Raw genomic sequence first — 27,197 nt, 5'->3', positions numbered from 1 at the left:
CAAGTTACTATGTAGGAACATGTTTGTATAGGTATTTCAAAGATGCCCAGAACTGAGCTAACCTTGGTATGTCTCCAACTCCTAGAAATAACTTCATGCCCCATCTCCCTTACTTCCATCTAGTAAGGATCACATAAATTCTAAGAAAGTTTTGACACAGATTCCCAATTCGGGCATTCAGAACATATAGCACGTTGCTGTAAGCAAGCACATTCTCATTCAAAGTTGCAAGTTACTATGTAGGAACAAGTTTGTATAGGTATTTCAAAGAAGCCCAGAACTGAGCTAAACTTTGTATGTCTCCAACTCCTAGAAATAACTTCATGCCCCATCTCCCTTACTTCCAGCTAGTAAGGATCACATAATTCCTAACAAAGTTTTGACACAGATTCCCAATTCGGGCATTCGGAACATATAGCACGTTGCTGTAAGCAAGCACATTCTCATTCAAAGTTGAAAGTTACTATGTAGGAACAAGTTTGTATAGGTATTTCAAAGATGCCCAGAACTGAGCTAAACGTTGTATGTCTCCAACTCCTAGAAATAACTTCATGCCCCATCTCCCTTACTTCCAGCTAGTAAGGATCACATAATTCCTAAAAAACTTTTGACACAGATTCCCAATTCGGGCATTCAGAACATAGAGCACGTTGCTGTAAGCAAGCACATTCTCATTCAAAGTTGCAAGTTACTAAGTAGGAACAAGTTTGTATAGGTATTTCAAAGATGCCCAGAACTGAGCTAAAGTGAGTATGTCTCCAACTCCTAGACAAAACTTCATGCCCCATCTCCCTTACTTCCAGCTAGTAAGGATCACATAATTCCTAACACAGTTTTGACACAGATTCCCAATTAGGGCATTCAGAACATATAGCAGGTTGCTGTAATCAAGCACATTATCAATCAAAGTTGCAAGTTCCTAAGTAGGAACTAGTTTGTATAGGTATTTCAAAGATGCCCAGAACTGAGCTAAACTGGGTATGTCTCCAACTCCTAGAAATAACTTCATGCCCCATCTCCCTTACTTCCAGCTAGTAAGGATCACATAATTCCTAACAAAGTTTTGACACAGATTCCCAATTCGGGCATTCGGAACATAGAGCACGTTGCTGTAAGCAAGCACATTCTCATTCAAAGTTGCAAGTTACTATGTAGGAACAAGTTTGTATAGGTATTTCAAAGATGCCCAGAACTGAGCTAAACGTTATATGTCTCCAACTCCTAGAAATAACTTTATGCCCCATCTCACTTACTTCCATCTAGTGAGGATCACATAAATTCTAAGAAAGTTTTGACACAGATTCCCAATTCGGGCATTCAGAACATATAGCACGTTGCTGTATGCAAGCACATTCTCATTCAAAGTTGCAAGTTACTATGTAGGAACAAGTTTGTATAGGTATTTCAAAGATGCCCAGAACTGAGCTAAACGTTGTATGTCTCTAACTCCTAGAAAGAACTTCATGTCCCATCTCCCTTACTTCCAGCTAGTAACGATCACATAATTCTGAACAAAGTTTTGACACAGATTCCCAATTCGGGCATTCAGAACATATAGCACGTTGCTGTGAGCAAGCACATTCTCATTCAAAGTTGCAAGTTACTATGTAGGAACAAGTTTGTATAGGTATGTCAAAGATGCCCAGAACTGCGCTAAACTTGGCATGTGTCCAACTCCTAGAAATAACTTCATGCCCCATCTCCCTTACTTCCAGCTAGTAAGGATCACATAATTCCTAACAAAGTTTTGACACAGATTCCCAATTCGGGCATTCAGAACATATAGCACGTTGCTGTAAGCAAGCACATTCTCATTCAAATTTGCAAGTTACTATGTAGGAACAAGTTTGTATAGGTATTTCAAAGATGCCCAGAACTGACCTAAACTTGGTATGTCTCCAACTCCTAGAAATAACTTCATGCCCCATCTCCCTTACTTCCAGCTAGTAAGATCCCATAATTTCTAAGAAAGTTTTGACACAGATTCCCAATTCGGGCATTCAGAACATATAGCACGTTGCTGTAAGCAAGCACATTCTCATTCAAAGTTGCAAGTTACTAAGTAGGAACAAGTTTGTATAGGTATTTCAAAGATGCCCAGAACTGAGCTAAAGTGGGTATGTCTCCAACTCCTAGACAAAACTTCATGCCCCATCTCCCTTACTTCCAGCCTTTAAGGATCACATAATTCCTAACAAAGTTTTGACACAGATTCCCAGTTCGGGCATTCAGAATATATAGCACGTTGCTGTAAGCAAGCACATTCTCATTCAAAGTTGCAAGTTACTATGTAGGAACAAGTTTGTATAGGTATTTCAAAGATGCCCAGAACTGAGCTAAACGTTGTATGTCTCCAACTCCTAGAAATACCTTCATGCCCCATCTCCCTTACATCCAGCTAGTAAGGATCACATAATTCCTAACAAAGTGTTGACACAGATTCCCGATTCGGGCATTCAGAACATATAGCACGTTGCTGTAAGCAAGCACATTCTCATTCAAAGTTGCAAGTTACTATGTAGGAACAAGTCTGTATAGGTATTTCAAAGATGCCCAGAACTGAGCTAACCTTGGTATGTCTCCAACTCCTCGAAATAACTTCATGCCCCATCTCCCTTTCTTCCAGCTAGTAAGGATCACATAATTCCTAACAAAGTTTTGACACAGATTCCCAATTCGGGCATTCGGAACATATAGCACGTTGCTGTAAGCAAGCACATTCTCATTCAAAGTTGTAAGTTACTATGTAGGAACAAGTTCGTATAGGTATTTCAAAGATGCCCAGAACTGAGCTAAACGTTGTATGTCTCCAACTCATAGAAATAACTTCATGCCGCATCTCGCTTACTTCCATAAATTAAGGATCACATAATTCCTAACAAAGTTTTGACACAGATTCCCAATTCGGGCATTCAGAACATATAGCACGTTGCTGTAAGCAAGCACATTCTCATTCAAAGTTGCAAGTTACTATGTAGGAACAAGTTTGTATAGGTATTTCAAAGATGCCCAGAACTGAGCTAAACTTGGTATGTCTCCAACTCATAGAAATAACTTCATGCCCCATCTCCCTTACTTCCAGCTAGTAAGGATCACATAATTTCTAAGAAAGTTTTGACACAGATTCCCAATTTGGGCATTCAGAACATATAGCACGTTGCTCTAAGCAAGCACATTCTCATTCAAAGTTGCAAGTTACTATGTAGGAACAAGTTTGTACAGGTATTTCAAAGATGCCCAGAACTGAGCTAAACTTGGTATGTCTCCAACTCATAGAAATAACTTCATGCCCCATCTCCCTTACTTCCAGCTAGTAAGGATCACATAATTTCTAAGAAAGTTTTGACACAGATTCCCAATTTGGGCATTCAGAACATATAGCACGTTGCTGTAAGCAAGCACATTCTCATTCAAAGTTGCAAGTTACTATGTAGGAACAAGTTTGTATAGGTATTTCAAAGATGCCCAGAACTGAGCTAACCTTGGTATGTCTCCATCTCCTAGAAATAACTTCATGCCCCATCTCCCTTACTTCCAGCTAGTAAGGATCACATAATTCCTAACAAAGTTTTGACACAGATTCCCAATTCGGGCATTCGGAACATATAGCACGTTGGTGTAAGCAAGCACATTCTCATTCAAATTTGCAAGTTACTATGTAGGAACAAGTTTGTATAGGTATTTCAAAGATGCCCAGAACTGACGTAAACTTGGTATGTCTCCAACTCCTAGAAATAACTTCATGCCCCATCTCCCTTACTTCCAGCTAGTAAGGATCACATAATTCCTAACAAAGTTTTGACACAGATTCCCAATTCGGGCATTCAGAACATATAGCACGTTGCTGTAAGCAAGCACATTCTCATTCAAAGTTGCAAGTTACTATGTAGGAACAAGTTTGTATAGGTATGTCAAAGATGCCCAGAACTGCGCTAAACTTGGTATGTCTCCAACTCCTAGAAATAACTTCATGCCCCATCTCCCTTACTTCCAGCTAGTAAGGATCACATAATTCCTAACACACTTTTGACACAGATTCCCAATTCGGGCATTCAGAACATATAGCACGTTGCTGTAAGCAAGCACATTCTCATACAAAGTTGCAAGTTACTATGTAGGAACAAGTTTGTATAGGTATTTCAAAGATGCCCAGAACTTAGCTAACCTTGGTATGTCTCCAACTCCTAGAAATATCTTCATGCCCCATCTCCCTTACTTCCAGCTAGTAAGAATCACATAATTCCTAACAAAGTTTTGACACAGATTCCCAATTCGGGCGTTCAGAACATATAGCACGTTGCTGTAAGCAAGCACATTCTCATTCAAAGTTGCAAGTTACTATGTAGGAACAAGTTTGTATAGGTATTTCAAAGATGCCCAGAACTGAGCTAAACTTTGTATGTCTCCAACTCCTAGAAATAACTTCATGCTCCATCTCCCTTACTTCCAGCTAGTAAGGATCACATAATTCCTAACACACTTTTGACACAGATTCCCAATTCGGGCATTAGGAACATATAGCACGTTGCTGTAAGCAAGCACATTCTCATTCAAAGTTGCAAGTTACTATGTAGGAACAAGTTTGTATAGGTATTTCAAAGATGCCCAGAACTGAGCTAAAGTAGGTATGTCTCCAACTCCTAGACAAAACTTCATGCCCCATCTCCCTTACTTCCAGAAATTAAGGATCACATAATTCCTAACAAAGTTTTGACACAGATTCCCAATTCGGGCATTCGGAACATATAGCACGTTGCTGTAAGCAAGCACATTCTCATTCAAAGTTGCAAGTTACTATGTAGGAACAAGTTTGTATAGGTATTTCAAAGATGCCCAGAACTGAGCTAAACTTGGTATGTCTCCAACTCATAGAAATAACTTCATGCCCCATCTCCCTTACTTCCAGCTAGTAAGGATCACATAATTTCTAAGAAAGTTTTGACACAGATTCCCAATTTGGGCATTCAGAACATATAGCACGTTGCTGTAAGCAAGCACATTCTCATTCAAAGTTGCAAGTTACTATGTAGGAACAAGTTTGTATAGGTATTTCAAAGATGCCCAGAACTGAGCTAACCTTGGTATGTCTCCATCTCCTAGAAATAACTTCATGCCCCATCTCCCTTACTTCCAGCTAGTAAGGATCACATAATTCCTAACATAGTTTTTACACAGATTCCCAATTCGGGCATTCGGAACATATAGCACGTTGCTGTAAGCAAGCACATTCTCATTCAAAGATGCAAGTTACTATGTAGGAACAAGTTTGTATAGGTATTTCAAAGATGCCCAGAACTGAGCTAAACGTTGTATGTCTCCAACTCCTAGAAATAACTTCATGCCCATCTCCCTTACTTCCATAAATTAAGGATCACATAATTCCTAACAAAGTTTTGACACAGATTCCCAATTCGGGCATTCAGAACATATAGCACATTGCTGTAAGCAAGCACATTCTCATTCAAAGTTGCAAGTTACTATGTAGGAACAAGTTTGTATAGGTATTTCAAAGATGCCCAGAACTGAGCTAAACTTTGTATGTCTCCAACTCCTAGAAATAACGTCATGCCCCATCTCCCTTACTTCCAGCTAGTAAGGATCACATAATTCCTAACAAAGTTTTGACACAGTTTCCCAATTCGGGCATTCGGAACATATAGCACGTTGCTGTAAGCAAGCACATTCTCATTCAAAGTTGCAAGTTACTATGTAGGAACAAGTTTGTATAGGTATTTCAAAGATGCCCAGAACTGAGCTAAACGTTGTATGTCTCCAACTCCTAGAAATAACTTCATGCCCCATCTCCCTTACTTCCATCTAGTAAGGATCAAATAATTCCTAACAAACTTTTGACACAGATTCCCAATTCGGGCATTCAGAACATATAGCACATTGCTGTAAGCAAGCACATTCTCATTCAAAGTTGCAAGTTACTATGTAGGAACAAGTTTGTATAGGTATTTCAAAGATGCCCAGAACTGCGCTAAACTTGGTATGTGTCCAACTCCTAGAAATAACTTCATGCCCCATCTCCCTTACTTCCAGCTAGTAAGGATCACATAATTCCTAACAAAGTTTTGACACAGATTCCCAATTCGGGCATTCAGAACATATAGCACGTTGCTGTAAGCAAGCACATTCTCATTCAAATTTGCAAGTTACTATGTAGGAACAAGTTTGTATAGGTATTTCAAATTTGCCCAGAACTGACCTAAACTTGGTATGTCTCCAACTCATTTAAATAACTTCATGCCCCATCTCCCTTACTTCCAGCTAGTAAGGATCACATAATTCCTAACAAAGATTTGACACAGATTCCGAATTCGGGCATTCAGAATATATAGCACGTTGCTGTAAGCAAGCACATTCTCATTCAAAGATGCAAGTTACTATGTAGGAACAAGTTTGTATAGGTATTTCAAAGATGCCCAGAACTGAGCTAAACGTTGTATGTCTCCAACTCCTAGAAATAACTTCATGCCCCATCTCCCTTACTTCCATCTAGTGAGGATCACATAAATTCTAAGAAAGTTTTGACACAGATTCCCAATTCGGGCATTCAGAACATATAGCACGTTGCTGTAAGCAAGCACATTCTCATTCAAAGTTGCAAGTTACTATGTAGGAACAAGTTTGTATAGGTATTTCAAAGATGCCCAGAACTGAGCTAAAGTGGGTATGTCTCCAACTCCTAGACAAAACATCATGCCCCATCTCCCTTACTTCCAGAAATTAAGGATCACATAATTCCTAACAAAGTTTTGACACAGATTCCCAATTGGGGCATTCGGATCATATAGCACGTTGCTGTAAGCAAGCACATTCTCATTCAAAGTTGCAAGTTACTATATAAGAACAAGTTTGTATAGGTATTTCAAAGATGCCCAGAACTGAGCTAAACTTGGTATGTCTCCAACTCCTAGAAATAACTTCATGCCCCATCTCCCTTACTTCCAGCTAGTAAGGATCACATAATTCCTAACAAAGTTTTGACACAGATTCCCAATTCGGGCATTCAGAACATAGAGCACGTTGCTGTAAGCAAGCACATTCTCATTCAACGTTGCAAGTTACTATGTAGGAACAAGTTTGTATAGGTTTTTCAAAGATGCCCAGAACTGTGCTAAACTTGGTATGTCTCCAACTCCTAGAAATAACTTCATGCCCCATCTCCCTTACTTCCAGGTAGTAAGGATCACATAATTCCTAACAAAGTTTTGACACAGATTCCCAATTCGGGCATTCAGAACATATAGCATGTTGCTGTAAGCAAGCACATTCTCATTCAAAGTTGCAAGTTACTATGTAGGAACAAGTTTGTATAGGTATTTCATAGATGCCCAGAACTGTGCTAAACTTGGTATGTGTCCAACTCCTAGAAATAACTTCATGCCCCAACTCCCTTACTTCCAGCAAGTAAGGATCACATAATTCCTAACAAAGTTTTGACACAGATTCCGAAATCGGGCATTCAGAACATATAGCACGTTGCTGTAAGCAAGCACATTCTCATTCAAAGATGCAAGTTACTATGTAGGAACAAGTTTATATAGGTATTTCAAAGATGCCCAGAACTGAGCTAAACGTTGTATGTCTCCAACTCCTAGAAATAACTTCATGCCCCATCTCCCTTACTTCCATAAATTAAGGATCACATAATTCCTAACAAAGTTTTGACACAGATTCCCAATTCGGGCATTCAGAACATATAGCACATTGCTGTAAGCAAGCACATTCTCATTCAAAGTTGCAAGTTACTATGTAGGAACAAGTTTGTATAGGAATTTCAAAGATGCCCAGAACTGAGCTAAACTTGGTATGTCTCCAACTCCTAGAAATAACGTCATGCCCCATCTCCCTTACTTCCAGCTAGTAAGGATCACATAATTCCTAACAAAGTTTTGACACAGTTTCCCAATTCGGGCATTCGGAACATATAGCACGTTGCTGTAAGCAAGCACATTCTCATTCAAAGTTGCAAGTTACTATGTAGGAACAAGTTTGTATAGGTATTTCAAAGATGCCCAGAACTGAGCTAAACGTTGTATGTCTCCAACTCCTAGAAATATCTTCATGCCCCATCTCCCTTACTTCCATCTAGTAAGGATCAAATAATTCCTAACAAACTTTTGACACAGATTCCCAATTCGGGCATTCAGAACTTATAGCACATTGCTGTATGCAAGCACATTCTCATTCAAAGTTGCAAGTTACTATGTAGGAACAAGTTTGTATAGGTATTTCAAAGATGCCCAGAACTGCGCTAAACTTGGTATGTGTCCAACTCCTAGAAATAACTTCATGCCCCATCTCCCTTACTTCCAGCTAGTAAGGATCACATAATTCCTAACAAAGTTTTGACACAGATTCCCAATTCGGGCATTCAGAACATATAGCACGTTGCTGTAAGCAAGCACATTCTCATTCAAATTTGCAAGTTACTATGTAGGAACAAGTTTGTATAGGTATTTCAAATTTGCCCAGAACTGACCTAAACTTGGTATGTCTCCAACTCCTTTAAATAACTTCATGCCCCATCTCCCTTACCTCCAGAAGTAAGGATCACATAATTCCTAACAAAGTCTTGACACAGATTCCCAATTCGGGCATTCAGAACATATAGCACGTTGCTGTAAGCAAGCACATTCTCATTGAAAGTTGCAAGTTACTATGTAGGAACAAGCTTGTATAGGTATTTCAAAGATGCCCAGAACTGAGCTAAATGTTGTATGTGTCCAACTCCTAGAAATAACTTCATGCCCCATCTCCCTTTCTTCCAGCTAGTAAGGATCACATAATTCCTAGGAAAGTTTTGACACAGATTCCGAATTCGGGCATTCAGAACATATAGCACGTTGCTGTAAGCAAGCACATTCTCATTCAAAGTTGCAAGTTACTATGTAGGAACAAGTTTGTATAGGTATTTCAAAGATGCCCAGAACTGAGCTAACCTTGGTATGTCTCCAACTCCTAGAAATAACTTCATGCCCCATCTCCCTTACTTCCAGCTAGTAAGGATCACATAATTCCTAACAAAGTTTTGACACAGATTCCCAATTCGGGCATTCAGAACATATAGCACGTTGCTGTAAGCAAGCACATTCTCATTCAGAGTTGCAAGTTACTACGTAGGAACAAGTTTGTATAGGTATTTCAAAGATGCCCAGAACTGAGCTAATCTTTGTATGTGTCCAACTCCTAGAAATAACTTCATGCCCCATCTCCCTTACTTCCAGCTAGTAAGGATCACATAATTCCTAACAAAGTTTTGACACAGATTCCCAATTCGGGCATTCGGAACATATAGCACGTTGCTGTAAGCAAGCACATTCTCATTCAATGTTGCAAGTTAGTATGTAGGAACAAGTTTGTATAGGTCTTTCAAAGATGCCCAGAACTGTGCTAAACTTGGTATGTGTCCAACTCCTAGAAATAACTTCATGCCCCAACTCCCTTACTTCCAGCTAGTAAGGATCACATAATTCCTAAGAAAGTTTTGACACAGATTCCCAATTCGGGCATTCAGAACATATAGCACGTTGCTGTAAGCAAGCACATTCTCATTCAAAGTTGCAAGTTACTATGTAGGAACAAGTTTGTATAGGTATTTCAAAGATGCCCAGAACTGAGCTAAAGTGGGTATGTCTCCAACTCCTAGACAAAACATCATGCCCCATCTCCCTTACTTCCAGAAATTAAGGATCACATAATTCCTAACAAAGTTTTGACACAGATTCCCAATTGGGGCATTCGGAACATATAGCACGTTGCTGTCAGCAAGCACATTCTCATTCAAAGTTGCAAGTTACTATATGGAACAAGTTTGTATAGGTATTTCAAAGAGGCCCAGAACTGAGCTAAACTTTGTATGTCTCCAACTCCTAGAAATAACTTCATGCCCCATCTCCCTTACTTCCAGCTAGTAAGGATCACATAATTCCTAACAAAGTTTTGACACAGATTCCCAATTCGGGCATTAGGAACATATAGAACGTTGCTGTAAGCAAGCACATTCTCATTCAAAATTGCAAGTTACTATGGAGGAACAAGTTTGTATAGGTATTTCAAAGATGCCCAGAACTGAGCTAAACGTTGTATGTCTCCAACTCCTAGAAATAACTTCATGCCCCATCTCCCTTACTTCCATCTAGTAAGGATCAAATAATTCCTAACAAACTTTTGACACAGATTCCCAATTCGGGCATTCAGAACATATAGCACATTGCTGTAAGCAAGCACATTCTCATTCAAAGTTGCAAGTTACTATGTAGGAACAAGTTTGTATAGGTATTTCAAAGATGCCCAGAACTGAGCTAAACTTGGTATGTCTCCAACTCCTAGAAATAACTTCATGCCCCATCTCCCTTACTTCCAGCTAGTAAGGATCACATAATTCCTAACAATGTTTTGACACAGATTCCCAATTCGGGCATTCAGAACATATAGCACGTTGCTGTAAGCAAGCACATTCTCATTCAAAGTTGCAAGTTACTATGTAGGAACAAGTTTGTATAGGTATTTCAAAGATGCCCAGAACTGAGCTAAACTTGGTATGACTACAACTCCTAGAAATATCTTCATGCCCCATCTCCCTTACTTCCAGCTAGTAAGGATCACATAATTCCAAACAAAGTTTTGACACAGAGTCCCAATTCGGGCATTCAGAACATATAGCATGTTGCTGTAAGCAAGCACATTCTCATTCATAGTTGCAAGTTACTATGTAGGAACAAGTTTGTATAGGTATTTCAAAGATGCCCAGAACTGAGCTAAAGTGGGTATGTCTCCAACTCCTAGACAAAACATCATGCCCCATCTCCCTTACTTCCAGAAATTAAGGATCACATAATTCCTAACAAAGTTTTGACACAGATTCCCAATTCGGGCATTCAGAACATATAGCACGTTGCTGTAAGCAAGCACGTTCTCATTAAAAGTTGCAAGTAACTATGTAGGAACAAGTTTGTATAGGTATTTCAAAGATGCCCAGAACTGAGCTAAAGTTTGTACGTCTCCAACTCCTAGAAATAACTTCATGCCCCATCTCCCTTACTTCCAGTTAGTAAGGATCACATAATTCCTAAGAAAGTTTTGACACAGATTCCGAATTCGGGCATTCAGAACATATAGCACGTTGCTGTAAGCAAGCACATTCTCATTCAAAGTTGCAAGTTACTATGTAGGAACAAGTTTGTATAGGTATTTCAAAGATGCCCAGAACTGAGCTAACCTTGGTATGTCTCCAACTCCTAGAAATAACTTCATGCCCCATCTCCCTTACTTCCAGCTAGTAAGGATCACATAATTCCTAACAAAGTTTTGACACAGATTCCCAATTCGGGCATTCAGAACATATAGCACTTTGCTGTAAGCAAGCACATTCTCATTCAGAGTTGCAAGTTACTACGTAGGAACAAGTTTGTATAGGTATTTCAAAGATGCCCAGAACTGAGCTAATCTTTGTATGTGTCCAACTCCTAGAAATAACTTCATGCCCCATCTCCCTTACTTCCAGCTAGTAAGGATCACATAATTCCTAACAAAGTTTTGACACAGATTCCCAATTCGGGCATTCGGAACATATAGCACGTTGCTGTAAGCAAGCACATTCTCATTCAATGTTGCAAGTTAGTATGTAGGAACAAGTTTGTATAGGTCTTTCAAAGATGCCCAGAACTGTGCTAAACTTGGTATGTCTCCAACTCCTAGAAATAACTTCATGCCCCAACTCCCTTACTTCCAGCTAGTAAGGATCACATAATTCCTAAGAAATTTTGACACAGATTCCCAATTCGGGCATTCAGAACATATAGCACGTTGCTGTAAGCAAGCACATTCTCATTCAAAGATGCAAGTTACTATGTAGGAACAAGTTTGTATAGGTATTTCAAAGATGCCCAGAACTGAGCTAAACTTGGTATGTCTCCAACTCTTAGAAATAACTTCATGTCCCATCTCCCTTCCTTCCAGCTAGTAAGGATCACATAATTTCTAAGAAAGTTTTGACACAGATTCCCAATTCGGGCATTCAGAACCTATAGCACGTTGCTGTAAGCAAGCACATTCTCATTCAAAGTTGCAAGTTACTATGTAGGAACAAGTTTGTGTAGGTATTTCAAAGATGCTCAGAACTGAGCTAACCTTGGTATGTCTCCAACTCCTAGAAATAACTTCATGCCCCATCTCACTTACTTCCAGCTAGTAAGGATCACATAATTCCTAACATAGTTTTGACACAGATTCCTAATTCGGGCATTCAGAACATATAGCACGTTGCTGTAAGAAAGCACATTCTCATTCAAAGTTGCAAGTTACTATGTAGGAACAAGTTTGTATAGGTATTTCAAAGATGCCCAGATCTGTGCTAAACTTGGTATGTGTCCAAGTCCTAGAAACAACTTCATGCCCCATCTCCCTTACCTCCAGAAGTAAGGATCACATAATTCCTAACAAAGTCTTGACACAGATTCCCAATTCGGGCATTCAGAACATATAGCACGTTGCTGTAAGCAAGCACATTCTTATTCAAAGTTGCAAGTTACTATGTAGGAACAAGTTTGTATAGGTATTTCAAAGATGCCCAGAACTGAGCTAAATGTTGTATGTGTCCAACTCCTAGAAATAACTTCATGCCCCATCTCCCTTACTTCCAGCTAGTAAGGATCACATAATTCCTAAGAAAGTTTTGACACAGATTCCGAATTCGGGCATTCAGAACATATAGCACGTTGCTGTAAGCAAGCACATTCTCATTCAAAGTTGCAAGTTACTATGTAGGAACAAGTTTGTATAGGTATTTCAAAGATGCCCAGAACTGAGCTAACCTTGGTATGTCTCCAACTCCTAGAAATAACTTCATGCCCCATCTCCCTTACTTCCAGCTAGTAAGGATCACATAATTCCTAACAAAGTTTTGACACAGATTCCCAATTCGGGCATTCAGAACATATAGCACGTTGCTGTAAGCAAGCACATTCTCATTCAGAGTTGCAAGTTACTACGTAGGAACAAGTTTGTATAGGTATTTCAAAGATGCCCAGAACTGAGCTAAACTTTGTATGTGTCCAACTCCTAGAAATAACGTCATGCCCCATCTCCCTTATTTCCAGCTAGTAAGGATCACATAATTCCTAACAAAGTTTTGACACAGATTCCCAATTCGGGCATTCGGAACATATAGCACGTTGCTGTAAGCAAGCACATTCTCATTCAAAGTTGCAAGTTAGTATGTAGGAACAAGTTTGTATAGGTCTTTCAAAGATGCCCAGAACTGTGCTAAACTTGGTATGTGTCCAACTCCTAGAAATAACTTCATGCCCCAACTCCCTTACTTCCAGCTAGTAAGGATCACATAATTCCTAAGAAAGTTTTGACACAGATTCCCAATTCGGGCATTCAGAACATATAGCACGTTGCTGTAAGCAAGCACATTCTCATTCAAAGATGCAAGTTACTATGTAGGAACAAGTTTGTATAGGTATTTCAAAGATGCCCAGAACTGAGCTAAACTTGGTATGTCTCCAACTCTTAGAAATAACTTCATGTCCCATCTCCCTTCCTTCCAGCTAGTAAGGATCACATAATTTCAAAGAAAGTTTTGACACAGATTACCAATTCGGGCATTCAGAACATATAGCACGTTGCTGTAAGCAAGCACATTCTCATTCAAAGTTGCAAGTTACTATGTAGGAACAAGTTTGTATAGGTATTTCAAAGATGCCCAGAACTGAGCTAAACCTTGTATGTCTCCAACTCCTAGGAATAACTTCATGCCCCATCTCCCTTACTTCCAGCTAGTAAGGATCACATTATTCCTAACAAAATTTGACACAGATTCCCAATTCGGGCATTCGGAACATATAGCACGTTGCTGTAAGCAAACACATTCTCATTCAAAGTTGCAAGTTACTATGTAGGAACAAGTTTGCATAGGTATTTCAAAGATGCGCAGAACTGAGCTAAACTTGGTATGTCTCCAACTCCTAGAAATAACTTCATGCCCCATCTCCCTTACTTCCAGCTACTAAGGATCACATAATTCCTAACAAACTTTTGACACAGATTCCCAATTCGGGCATTCAGAACATATACCACGTTGCTGTAAGCAAGCACATTCTCATTCAAAGATGCAAGTTACTATGTAGGAACAAGTTTGTATAGGTATTTCAAAGATGCCCAGAACTGAGCTAAACTTGGTATGTGTCCACCTCCTAGAAATAACTTCATGCCCCATCTCCCTTACTTCCAGCTAGTAAGGATCACATAATTCCTAACAAACTTTTGACACAGATTCCCAATTCGGGCATTCTGATCATATAGCACGTTGCTGTAAGCAAGCACATTCTCATTCAAAGTTGCAAGTTACTATGTAGGAACAAGTTTGTATAGGTATTTCAAAGATGCCCAGAACAGAGCTAAACGTTGTATGTCTCCAACTCCTAGAAATAACTTCATGCCCCATCTCCCTTACTTCCAGCTAGTAAGGATCACATAATTCCTAACAATGTTTTGACACAGATTCCCAATTCGGGCATTCAGAACACATAGCACGTTGCTGTAAGCAAGCACATTCTCATTCAAAGTTGCAAGTTACTATGTAGGAACAAGTTTGTATAGGTATTTCAAAGATGCCCAGAGTGAGCAAAATGTTGTATGTCTCCAACTCCTAGAAATAACTTCATGCCCCATCTCCCTTACTTCCAGCTAGTAAGGATCACATAATTCCTAACAAACTTTTGACACAGATTCCAAATTCGGGCATTCAGAACATATAGCACGTTGCTCTAAGCAAGCACATTCTCATTCAACGTTGCAAGTTACTATGTAGGAACAAGTTTGTATAGGTATTTCAAAGATGCCCAGAACTGAGCTAAACGTTGTATGTCTCCAACTCCTAGAAATAACTTCATGCCCCATCTCCCTTACTTCCAGCTAGTAAGGATCACATAATTCCTAACAAAGTTTTGACACAGATTCCCAATTCGGGCATTCGGAACATAGAGCACGTTCCTGTAAGCAAGCACATTCTCATTCAAAGTTGCAAGTTACTATGTAGGAACAAGTTTGTATAGGTATTTCAAAGATGCCCAGAACTGAGCTAAACGTTGTATGTCTCCAACTCCTAGAAATATCTTCATGCCCCATCTCCCTTACTTCCAGCTAGTAAGGATCACATAATTCCTAACAAACTTTTGACACAGATTCCCAATTCGGGCATTCAGAACATATAGCACGTTGCTGTAAGCAAGCACATTCTCATTCAAAGTTGCAAGTTACTATGTAGGACCAAGTTTGTATAGGTATTTCAAAGATGCCTAGAACTGAGCTAAACGTTGTATGTCTCCAACTCCTAGAAATAACTTCATGCCCCATCTCCCTTACTTCCAGCTAGTAAGGATCACATAATTCCTAACAAAGTTTTGACTCAGATTCCCTATTGGGGCATTCAGAACATATAGCACGTTGCTGTAAGCAAGCACATTCTCATTCAAAGTTGCAAGTTACTATGTAGGAACAAGTTTGTATAGGTATTTCAAAGATGCCGAGAACTGTGCTAAACTTGGTATGTGTCCAACTCCTAGAAATAACTTCATGCCCCATCTCACTTACTTCCAGCTTGTAAGGATCACAGAATTCCTAAGAAAGTTTTGACACAGATTTCGAATTCGGGCATTCAGAACATATAGCACGTTGCTGTAAGCAAGCACATTCTCATTCAAAGTTGCAAGTTACTATGTAGGAACAAGTTTGTATAGGTAATTCAAAGATGCCCAGAACTGAGCTAACCTTGGTATGTCTCCAACTCCTAGAAATAACTTCATTCCCCATCTCCCTTACTTCCAGCTAGTAAGGATCACATAATTCCTAACAAAGTTTTGACACAGATTCCCAATTCGGGCATTCAGAACATATAGCACGTTGCTGTAAGCAAGCACATTCTCATTCAAAGATGCAAGTTACTATGTAGGAACAAGTTTGTATAGGTATTTCAAAGATGCCAAGAAATGAGCTAAACTTTGTATGTCTCCAACTCCTAGAAATAACTTCATGCCCCATCTCCCTTACTTCCAGCTAGTAAGGATCACATAATTCCTAACAAAGTTTTGACACAGAGTCCCAATTCGGGCATTCAGAACATATAGCCCGTTGCTGTAAGCAAGCACATTCTCATTCAAAGTTGTAAGTTACTATGTAGGAACAAGTTTGTATAGGTATTTCAAAGATGCCCAGAACTGAGCTAAATGTTGTATGTCTCCATCTCCTAGAAATAACTTCATGCCCCATCTCCCTTACTTCCAGCTAGTAAGGATCACATAATTCCTAACAGAGTTTTGACACAGATTCCGAATTCGGGCATTCAGAACATATAGCACGTTGCTGTAAGCAAGCACATTCTCATTCAAAGTTGCAAGTTACTATGTAGGAACAAGTTTGTATAGGTATTTCAAAGATGCCCAGAACTGAGCTAACCTTGGTATGTCTCCAACTCCTAGAAATAACTTCATGCCCCATCTCCCTTACTTCCAGCTAGTAAGGATCACATAATTCCTAACAAAGTTTTGACACAGATTCCCAATTCGGGCATTCAGAACATATAGCACGTTGCTGTAAGCAAGCACATTCTCATTCAGAGTTGCAAGTTACTACGTAGGAACAAGTTTGTATAGGTATTTCAAAGATGCCCAGAACTGAGCTAATCTTTGTATGTGTCCAACTCCTAGAAATAACTTCATGCCCCATCTCCCTTACTTCCAGCTAGTAAGGATCTCATAATTCCTAACAAAGTTTTGACACAGATTCCCAATTCGGGCATTCGGAACATATAGCACGTTGCTGTAAGCAAGCACATTCTCATTCAATGTTGCAAGTTAGTATGTAGGAACAAGTTTGTATAGGTCTTTCAAAGATGCCCAGAACTGTGCTAAACTTGGTATGTCTCCAACTCCTAGAAATAACTTCATGCCCCAACTCCCTTACTTCCAGCTAGTAAGGATCACATAATTCCTAAGAAAGTTTTGACACAGATTCCCAATTCGGGCATTCAGAACATATAGCACGTTGCTGTAAGCAAGCACATTCTCATTCAAAGATGCAAGTTACTATGTAGGAACAAGTTTGTATAGGTATTTCAAAGATGCCCAGAACTGAGCTAAACTTGGTATGTCTCCAACTCTTAGAAATAACTTCATGTCCCATCTCCCTTCCTTCCAGCTAGTAAGGATCACATAATTTCTAAGAAAGTTTTGACACAGATTCCCAATTCGGGCATTCAGAACCTATAGCACGTTGCTGTAAGCAAGCACATTCTCATTCAAAGTTGCAAGTTACTATGTAGGAACAATTTTGTGTAGGTATTTCAAAGATGCTCAGAACTGAGCTAACCTTGGTATGTCTCCAACTCCTAGAAATAACTTCATGCCCCATCTCACTTACTTCCAGCTAGTAAGGATCACATAATTCCTAACATAGTTTTGACACAGATTCCTAATTCGGGCATTCAGAACATATAGCACGTTGCTGTAAGAAAGCACATTCTCATTCAAAGTTGCAAGTTACTATGTAGGAACAAGTTTGTATAGGTATTTCAAAGATGCCCAGAACTGTGCTAAACTTGGTATGTGTCCAAGTCCTAGAAACAACTTCATGCCCCATCTCCCTTACCTCCAGAAGTAAGGATCACATAATTCCTAACAAAGTCTTGACACAGATTCCCAATTCGGGCATTCAGAACATATAGCACGTTGCTGTAAGCAAGCACATTCTTATTCAAAGTTGCAAGTTACTATGTAGGAACAAGTTTGTATAGGTATTTCAAAGATGCCCAGAACTGAGCTAAATGTTGTATGTGTCCAACTCCTAGAAATAACTTCATGCCCCATCTCCCTTACTTCCAGCTAGTAAGGATCACATAATTCCTAAGAAAGTTTTGACACAGATTCCGAATTCGGGCATTCAGAACATATAGCACGTTGCTGTAAGCAAGCACATTCTCATTCAAAGTTGCAAGTTACTATGTAGGAACAAGTTTGTATAGGTATTTCAAAGATGCCCAGAACTGAGCTAACCTTGGTATGTCTCCAACTCCTAGAAATAACTTGATGCCCCATCTCCCTTACTTCCAGCTAGTAAGGATCACATAATTCCTAACAAAGTTTTGACACAGATTCCCAATTCGGGCATTCAGAACATATAGCACGTTGCTGTAAGCAAGCACATTCTCATTCAAAGTTGCAAGTTACTATGTAGGAACAAGTTTGTATAGGTATTTCAAAGATGCCCAGAACTGAGCTAAACTTTGTATGTGTCCAACTCCTAGAAATAACGTCATGCCCCATCTCCCTTATTTCCAGCTAGTAAGGATCACATAATTCCTAACAAAGTTTTGACACAGATTCCCAATTCGGGCATTCGGAACATATAGCACGTTGCTGTAAGCAAGCACATTCTCATTCAAAGTTGCAAGTTAGTATGTAGGAACAAGTTTGTATAGGTCTTTCAAAGATGCCCAGAACTGTGCTAAACTTGGTATGTGTCCAACTCCTAGAAATAACTTCATGCCCCAACTCCCTTACTTCCAGCTAGTAAGGATCACATAATTCCTAAGAAAGTTTTGACACAGATTCCCAATTCGGGCATTCAGAACATATAGCACGTTGCTGTAAGCAAGCACATTCTCATTCAAAGATGCAAGTTACTATGTAGGAACAAGTTTGTATTGGTATTTCAAAGATGCCCAGAACTGAGCTAAACTTGGTATGTCTCTAACTCTTAGAAATAACTTCATGTCCCATCTCCCTTCCTTCCAGCTAGTAAGGATCACATAATTTCTAAGAAAGTTTTGACACAGATTACCAATTCGGGCATTCAGAACATATAGCACGTTGCTGTAAGCAAGCACATTCTCATTCAAAGTTGCAAGTTACTATGTAGGAACAAGTTTGTATAGGTATTTCAAAGATGCCCAGAACTGAGCTAAACCTTGTATGTCTCCAACTCCTAGGAATAACTTCATGCCCCATCTCCCTTACTTCCAGCTAGTAAGGATCACATTATTCCTAACAAACTTTTGACACAGATTCCCAATTCGGGCATTCGGAACATATAGCACGTTGCTGTAAGCAAACACATTCTCATTCAAAGTTGCAAGTTACTATGTAGGAACAAGTTTGTATAGGTATTTCAAAGATGCGCAGAACTGAGCTAAACTTGGTATGTCTCCAACTCCTAGAAATAACTTCATGCCCCATCTCCCTTACTTCCAGCTAGTAAGGATCACATAATTCCTAACAAACTTTTGACACAGATTCCCAATTCGGGCATTCAGAACATATAGCACGTTGCTGTAAGCAAGCACATTCTCATTCAAAGATGCAAGTTACTATGTAGGAACAAGTTTGTATAGGTATTTCAAAGATGCCCAGAACTGAGCTAAACTTGGTATGTGTCCACCTCCTACAAATAACTTCATGCCCCATCTCCCTTACTTCCAGCTAGTAAGGATCACATAATTCCTAACAAACTTTTGACACAGATTCCCAATTCGGGCATTCTGATCATATAGCACGTTGCTGTAAGCAAGCACATTCTCATTCAAAGTTGCAAGTTACTATGTAGGAACAAGTTTGTATAGGTATTTCAAAGATGCCCAGAACAGAGCTAAAAGTTGTATGTCTCCAACTCCTAGAAATAACTTCATGCCCCATCTCCCTTACTTCCAGCTAGTAAGGATCACATAATTCCTAACAATGTTTTGACACAGATTCCCAATTCGGGCATTCAGAACACATAGCACGTTGCTGTAAGCAAGCACATTCTCATTCAAAGTTGCAAGTTACTATGTAGGAACAAGTTTGTATAGGTATTTCAAAGATGCCCAGAGTGAGCAAAATGTTGTATGTCTCCAACTCCTAGAAATAACTTCATGCCCCATCTCCCTTACTTCCAGCTAGTAAGGATCACATAATTCCTAACAAACTTTTGACACAGATTCCAAATTCGGGCATTCAGAACATATAGCACGTTGCTCTAAGCAAGCACATTCTCATTCAACGTTGCAAGTTACTATGTAGGAACAAGTTTGTATAGGTATTTCAAAGATGCCCAGAACTGAGCTAAACGTTGTATGTCTCCAACTCCTAGAAATAACTTCATGCCCCATCTCCCTTACTTCCAGCTAGTAAGGATCACATAATTCCTAACAAAGTTTTGACACAGATTCCCAATTCGGGCATGCAGAACATATAGCACGTTGCTGTAAGCAAGCACATTCTCATTCAAAGTTGCAAGTTACTATGTAGGAACAAGTTTGTATAGGTATTTCAAAGAGCCCAGAACTGAGCTAAACTTAGTATGTGTCCAACTCCTATAATTAACTTCATGCCCCATCTCCCTTACTTCCAGCTAGTAATGATCACATAATTCCTAACAAAGTTTTGACACAGATTCCCAATTCGGGCATTCGGAACATAGAGCACGTTGCTGTAAGCAAGCACATTCTCATTCAAAGTTGCAAGTTACTATGTAGGAACAAGTTTGTATAGGTATTTCAAAGATGCCCAGAACTGAGCTAAACGTTGTATGTCTCCAACTCCTAGAAATAACTTCATGCCCCATCTCCCTTACTTCCAGCTAGTAAGGATCACATAATTCCTAACAAAGTTTTGACTCAGATTCCCTATTGGGGCATTCAGAACATATAGCACGTTGCTGTAAGCAAGCACATTCTCATTCAAAGTTGCAAGTTACTATGTAGGAACAAGTTTGTATAGGTATTTCAAAGATGCCGAGAACTGTGCTAAACTTGGTATGTGTCCAACTCCTAGAAATAACTTCATGCCCCATCTCACTTACTTCCAGCTTGTAAGGATCACAGAATTCCTAAGAAAGTTTTGACACAGATTTCGAATTCGGGCATTCAGAACATATAGCACGTTGCTGTAAGCAAGCACATTCTCATTCAAAGTTGCAAGTTACTATGTAGGAACAAGTTTGTATAGGTATTTCAAAGATGCCCAGAACTGAGCTAACCTTGGTATGTCTCCAACTCCTAGAAATAACTTCATGCCCCATCTCCCTTACTTCCAGCTAGTAAGGATCACATAATTCCTAACAAAGTTTTGACACAGAGTCCCAATTCGGGCATTCAGAACATATAGCCCGTTGCTGTAAGCAAGCACATTCTCATTCAAAGTTGTAAGTTACTATGTAGGAACAAGTTTGTATAGGTATTTCAAAGATGCCCAGAACTGAGCTAAATGTTGTATGTCTCCATCTCCTAGAAATAACTTCATGCCCCATCTCCCTTACTTCCAGCTAGTAAGGATCACATAATTCCTAACAGAGTTTTGACACAGATTCCCAATTCGGGCATTCAGAACATATAGCACGTTGCTGTAAGCAAGCACATTCTCATTCAAAGTTGCAAGTTACTATGTAGGAACAAGTTTGTATAGGTATTTCAAAGATGCCCAGAACTGAGCTAAACTTCGTATGTCTCCAACTCCTAGAAATAACTTCATGCCCCATCTCCCTTATTTCCAGCTAGTAAGGATCACATAATTCCTAACAAAGTTTTGACACAGATTCCCAATTCGGGCATTCAGAACATATAGCACGTTGCTGTAAGCAAGCACATTCTCATTCAAAGTTGCAAGTTACTATGTAGGAACAAGTTTGTATAGGTATTTCAAAGATGCCCAGAACTGATCTAAACTTCGTATGTCTCCAACTCCTATACAAAACTTCATGCCCCATCTCCCTTACTTCCATCTAGTAAGGATCACATAGTTTCTAACAAAGTTTTGACACAGATTCCCAATTCGGGCATTCAGAACATATAGCACGTTGCTGTAAGCAAGCACATTCTCATTCAAAGTTGCAAGTTACTATGTAGGAACTAGTTTGTATAGGTATTTCAAAGATGCCCAGGACTGAGCTAAACTTGGTATGTCTCCAACTCCTAGAAATAACTTCATGCCCCGTCTCCCTTACTTCCAGCTAGTAAGGATCACATAATTCCTAACAAACTTTTGACACAGATTCCCAATTCGGGCATTCAGAATATATAGCACGTTGCTGTAAGCAAGCACATTCTCATTCAAAGTTGAAAGTTACTATGTAGGAACAAGTTTGTATAGGTATTTCAAAGATGCCCAGAACTGAGCTAACCTTGGTATGTCTCCAACTCCTAGAAATAACTTCATGCCCCATCTCCCTTACTTCCAGCTAGTAAGGATCACATAATTCCTAACATAGTTTTGACACAGATTCCCAGTTCGGTCCTTCAGAACATATAGCACGTTGCTGTAAGCAAGCACATTCTCATTCAAAGTTGCAAGTTACTATGTAGGAACAAGTTTGTATAGGTATTTCAAACATGCCCAGAACTGAGCTAAACTTGGTATGTCTCCAACTCCTAGAAATATCTTCATGCACCATCTCCCTTACTTCCAGCTAGTAAGGATCACATAATTCCTAACAAAGTTTTGACACAGATTCCCAATTCGGGGATTCAGAACATATAGCACGTTGCTGTAAGCAAGCACATTCTCATTCAAAGTTGCAAGTTACTATGTAGGAACAAGTTTGTATAGGTATTTCAAAGATGCCCAGAACTGAGCTAATGTGGGTATGTCTCCAACTCCTAGACAAAACTTCATGCCCCATCTCCCTTACTTCCAGCTAGTAAGGATCACATAATTCCTAACAAAGTTTTGACACAGATTCCCAATTCGGGCATTCAGAACATATAGCACGTTGCTGTAAGCAAGCACATTCTAATTCAAAGTTGCAAGTTACTATGTAGGAACAAGTTTGTATAGGTATTTCAAAGATGCCGAGAACTGTGCTAAACTTGGTATGTGTCCAACTCCTAGAAATAACTTCATGCCCCATCTCACTTACTTCCAGCTTGTAAGGATCACAGAATTCCTAAGAAAGTTTTGACACAGATTTCGAATTCGGGCATTCAGAACATATAGCACGTTGCTGTAAGCAAGCACATTCTCATTCAAAGTTGCAAGTTACTATGTAGGAACAAGTTTGTATAGGTATTTCAAAGATGCCCAGAACTGAGCTAACCTTGGTATGTCTCCAACTCCTAGAAATAACTTCATGCCCCATCTCCCTTACTTCCAGCTAGTAAGGATCACATAATTCCTAACAAAGTTTTGACACAGATTCCCAATTCGGGAATTCAGAACATATAGCACGTTGCTGTAAGCAAGCACATTCTCATTCAAAGATGCAAGTTACTATGTAGGAACAAGTTTGTATAGGTATTTCAAAGATGCCAAGAAATGAGCTAAACTTTGTATGTCTCCAACTCCTAGAAATAACTTCATGCCCCATCTCCCTTACTTCCAGCTAGTAAGGATCACATAATTCCTAACAAAGTTTTGACACAGAGTCCCAATTCGGGCATTCAGAACATATAGCCCGTTGCTGTAAGCAAGCACATTCTCATTCAAAGTTGTAAGTTACTATGTAGGAACAAGTTTGTATAGGTATTTCAAAGATGCCCAGAACTGAGCTAAATGTTGTATGTCTCCATCTCCTAGAAATAACTTCATGCCCCATCTCCCTTACTTCCAGCTAGTAAGGATCACATAATTCCTAACAGAGTTTTGACACCGATTCCCAATTCGGGCATTCAGAACATATAGCACGTTGCTGTAAGCAAGCACATTCTCATTCAAAGTTGCAAGTTACTATGTAGGAACAAGTTTGTATAGGTATTTCAAAGATGCCCAGAACTGAGCTAAACTTCGTATGTCTCCAACTCCTAGAAATAACTTCATGCCCCATCTCCCTTATTTCCAGCTAGTAAGGATCACATAATTCCTAACAAAGTTTTGACACAGATTCCCAATTCGGGCATTCAGAACATATAGCACGTTGCTGTAAGCAAGCACATTCTCATTCAAAGTTGCAAGTTACTATGTAGGAACAAGTTTGTATAGGTATTTCAAAGATGCCCAGAACTGAGCTAAAGTGGGTATGTCTCCAACTCCTATACAAAACATCATGCCCCATCTTCCTTACTTCCAGCTAGTAAGGATCACATAAATTCTAAGAAAGTTTTGACACAGATTCCCAACTCGGGCATTCAGAACATATAGCACGTTGCTGTAAGCAAGCACATTCTCATTCAAAGTTGCAAATTACTATGTAGGAACAAGTTTGTATAGGTATTTCAAAGATGCCCAGAACTGAGATAAAATTGGTATGTCTCCAACTCCTAGAAATATCTTCATATCCCATCTCCCTTACTTCCAGCTAGTAAGGATCACATAATTCCTAACAAAGTTTTGACACAGATTCCCAATTCGGGTATTCAGAACATATAGCACGTTGCTGTAAGCAAGCACATTCTCATTCAAAGTTGCAAGTTACTATGTAGGAACAAGTTTGTATAGGTATTTCAAAGATGCGCAGAACTGAGCTAAAGTGGGTATGTCTCCAACTCCTAGACAAAACTTCATGCCCCATCTCCCTTACTTCCAGCTAGTAAGGATCACATAATTCCTAACAAAGTTTTGACACAGATTCCCAATTCGGGCATTCAGAACATATAGCACGTTGCTGTAAGCAAGCACATTCTCATTCAAAGTTGCAAGTTACTATGTAGGAACTAGTTTGTATAGGTATTTCAAAGATGCCCAGAACTGAGCTAAACTTGGTGTGTGTCCAACTACTAGAAATAACTTCATGCCCCATCTCCCTTACTTCCAGGTGGTAAGGATCACATAATTAGTAACAAAGTTTTGACACAGATTCCCAATTCGGGCATTCAGAACATATAGCACGTTGCTGTAAGCAAGCACATTCTTATTAAAAGTCGCAAGTTACTATGTAGGAACAAGTTTGTATAGGTATTTCAAAGATTCCCAGAACTGAGCTAACCTTGGTATGTCTCCAACTCCTAGAAATAACTTCATGCCCCATCTCCCTTACTTCCAGCTAGTAAGGATCACATAATTCCTAACAAAGTTTTGACACAGATTCCCAATTCGGGCATTCAGAACATATAGCACGTTGCTGTAAGCAAGCACATTCTCATTCAAAGTTGCAAGTTACTATGTAGGAACAAGTTTGTATAGGTATTTCAAAGATGCCCAGAACTGAGCTAAACGTTGTATGTCTCCAACTCCTAGAAATAACATCATGCCCCATCTCCCTTACTTCAATCTAGTTAGATCCCATAATTTCTAAGAAAGTTTTGACACAGATTCCCAATTCGGGCATTCAGAACATATAGCACGTTGCTGTAAGCAAGCACATTCTCATTCAAAGATGCAAGTTACTATGTAGCAACAAGTTTGTATAGGTATTTGAAAGATGCCCAGAACTCTGCTAAACTTGGTATGTGTCCAACTCCTAGAAATAACTTCATGCCCCATCTCCCTTACTTCCAGCTAGTAAGGATCACATAATTCCTAACAAAGTTTTGACACAGATTCCCAATTCGGGCATTCAGAACATATAACACGTTGCTGTAAGCAAGCACATTCTCATTCAAAGTTGCAAGTTACTATGTAGGAACAAGTTTGTATAGGTATTTCAAAGATCCCCAGAACAGAGCTAACCTTAGTATGTCTCCAACTCCTAGAAATAACTTCATGCCCCATCTCCCTTACTTCCAGCTAGTAAGGATCACATAATTCCTAACAAACTTTTGACACAGATTCCCAATTCGGGCATTCAGAACATATAGCACGTTGCTGTAAGCAAGCACATTCTCATTCAAAGTTGCAAGTTACTATGTAGGAACAAGTTTGTATAGGTATTTCAAAGATGTCCAGAACTGCGCTAAACGTTGTATGTCTCCAACTCCTAGAAATAACTTCATGCCCCATCTCCCTTACTTCCATCTAGTAAGGATCACATAATTTCTAAGAAAGTTTTGACACAGATTCCCACTTCGAGCATTCAGAACATATAGCACGTTGCTGTAAGCAAGCACATTCTCATTCAAAGTTGCAAGTTAATATGTAGCAACAAGTTTGTATAGGTATTTCAAAGATGCCCAGAACTGAGCTAAACGTTGTATGTCTCCAACTCCTAGAAATAACTTCATGCCCCATCTCCCTTACTTCCAGCTAGTAAGGATCACATAATTCCTAACAAACTTTTGACACAGATTCCCAATTCGGGCATTCAGAACATATAGCACGTTGCTGTAAGCAAGCACATTCTCATTCAAAGTTGCAAGTTACTATGTAGGAACAAGTTTGTATAGGTATTTCAAAGATGCCCAGAACTGAGCTAACCTTGGTAAGTCTCCAACTCCTAGAAATAACTTCATGCCCCATCTCCCTTACTTCCAGCTAGTAAGGATCACATAATTCCTAACATAGTTTTGACACAGATTCCCTGTTCGGGCATTCAGAACATATAGCACGTTGCTGTAAGCAAGCACATTGTCATTCAAAGTTGCAAGTTACTATGTAGGAACAAGTTTGTATAGGTATTTCAAAGATTCCCAGAACTGAGCTAAAGTGGGTATGTCTCCATCTCCTAGACAAAACTTCATGCCCCATCTCCCTTACTTCCATCTAGTAAGGATCACATAATTTCTAACAAAGTTTTGACACAGATTCCCAATTCGGGCATTCAGAACATATAGCACGTTGCTGTAAGCAAGCACATTCTCATTCAAAGTTGCAAGTTACTATGTAGGAACTAGTTTGTATAGGTATTTCAAAGATGCCCAGAACTGAGCTAAACTTGGTATGTCTCCAACTCCTAGAAATAACTTCATGCCCCATCTCCCTTACTTCCAGCTAATAAGGATCACATAATTCCTAACAAAGTTTTGACACAGATTCCCAATTCGGGCATTCAGAACATATAGCACGTTGCTGTAAGCAAGCACATTCTCATTCAACGTTGCAAGTTACTATGTAGGAACAAGTTTGTATAGGTATTTCAAAGATGCCCAGAACTGAGCTAAACGTTGTATGTCTCCAACTCCTAGAAATAACTTCATGCCCCATCTCCCTTACTTCCAGCTAGTAAGGATCACATAATTCCTAACAAAGTTTTGACACAGATTCCCAATTCGGGCATGCAGAACATATAGCACGTTGCTGTAAGCAAGCACATTCTCATTCAAAGTTGCAAGTTACTATGTAGGAACAAGTTTGTATAGGTATTTCAAAGAGCCCAGAACTGAGCTAAACTTAGTATGTGTCCAA

The sequence above is a fragment of the Diceros bicornis genome, chromosome 31 (assembly GCF_020826845.1).
Source record: "Diceros bicornis minor isolate mBicDic1 chromosome 31, mDicBic1.mat.cur, whole genome shotgun sequence".
Lineage (NCBI taxonomy): Eukaryota > Metazoa > Chordata > Mammalia > Perissodactyla > Rhinocerotidae > Diceros > Diceros bicornis.
The sequence above is the reverse complement of the archived record's forward strand: the minus strand, read 5'-3'. Positions refer to the sequence as shown.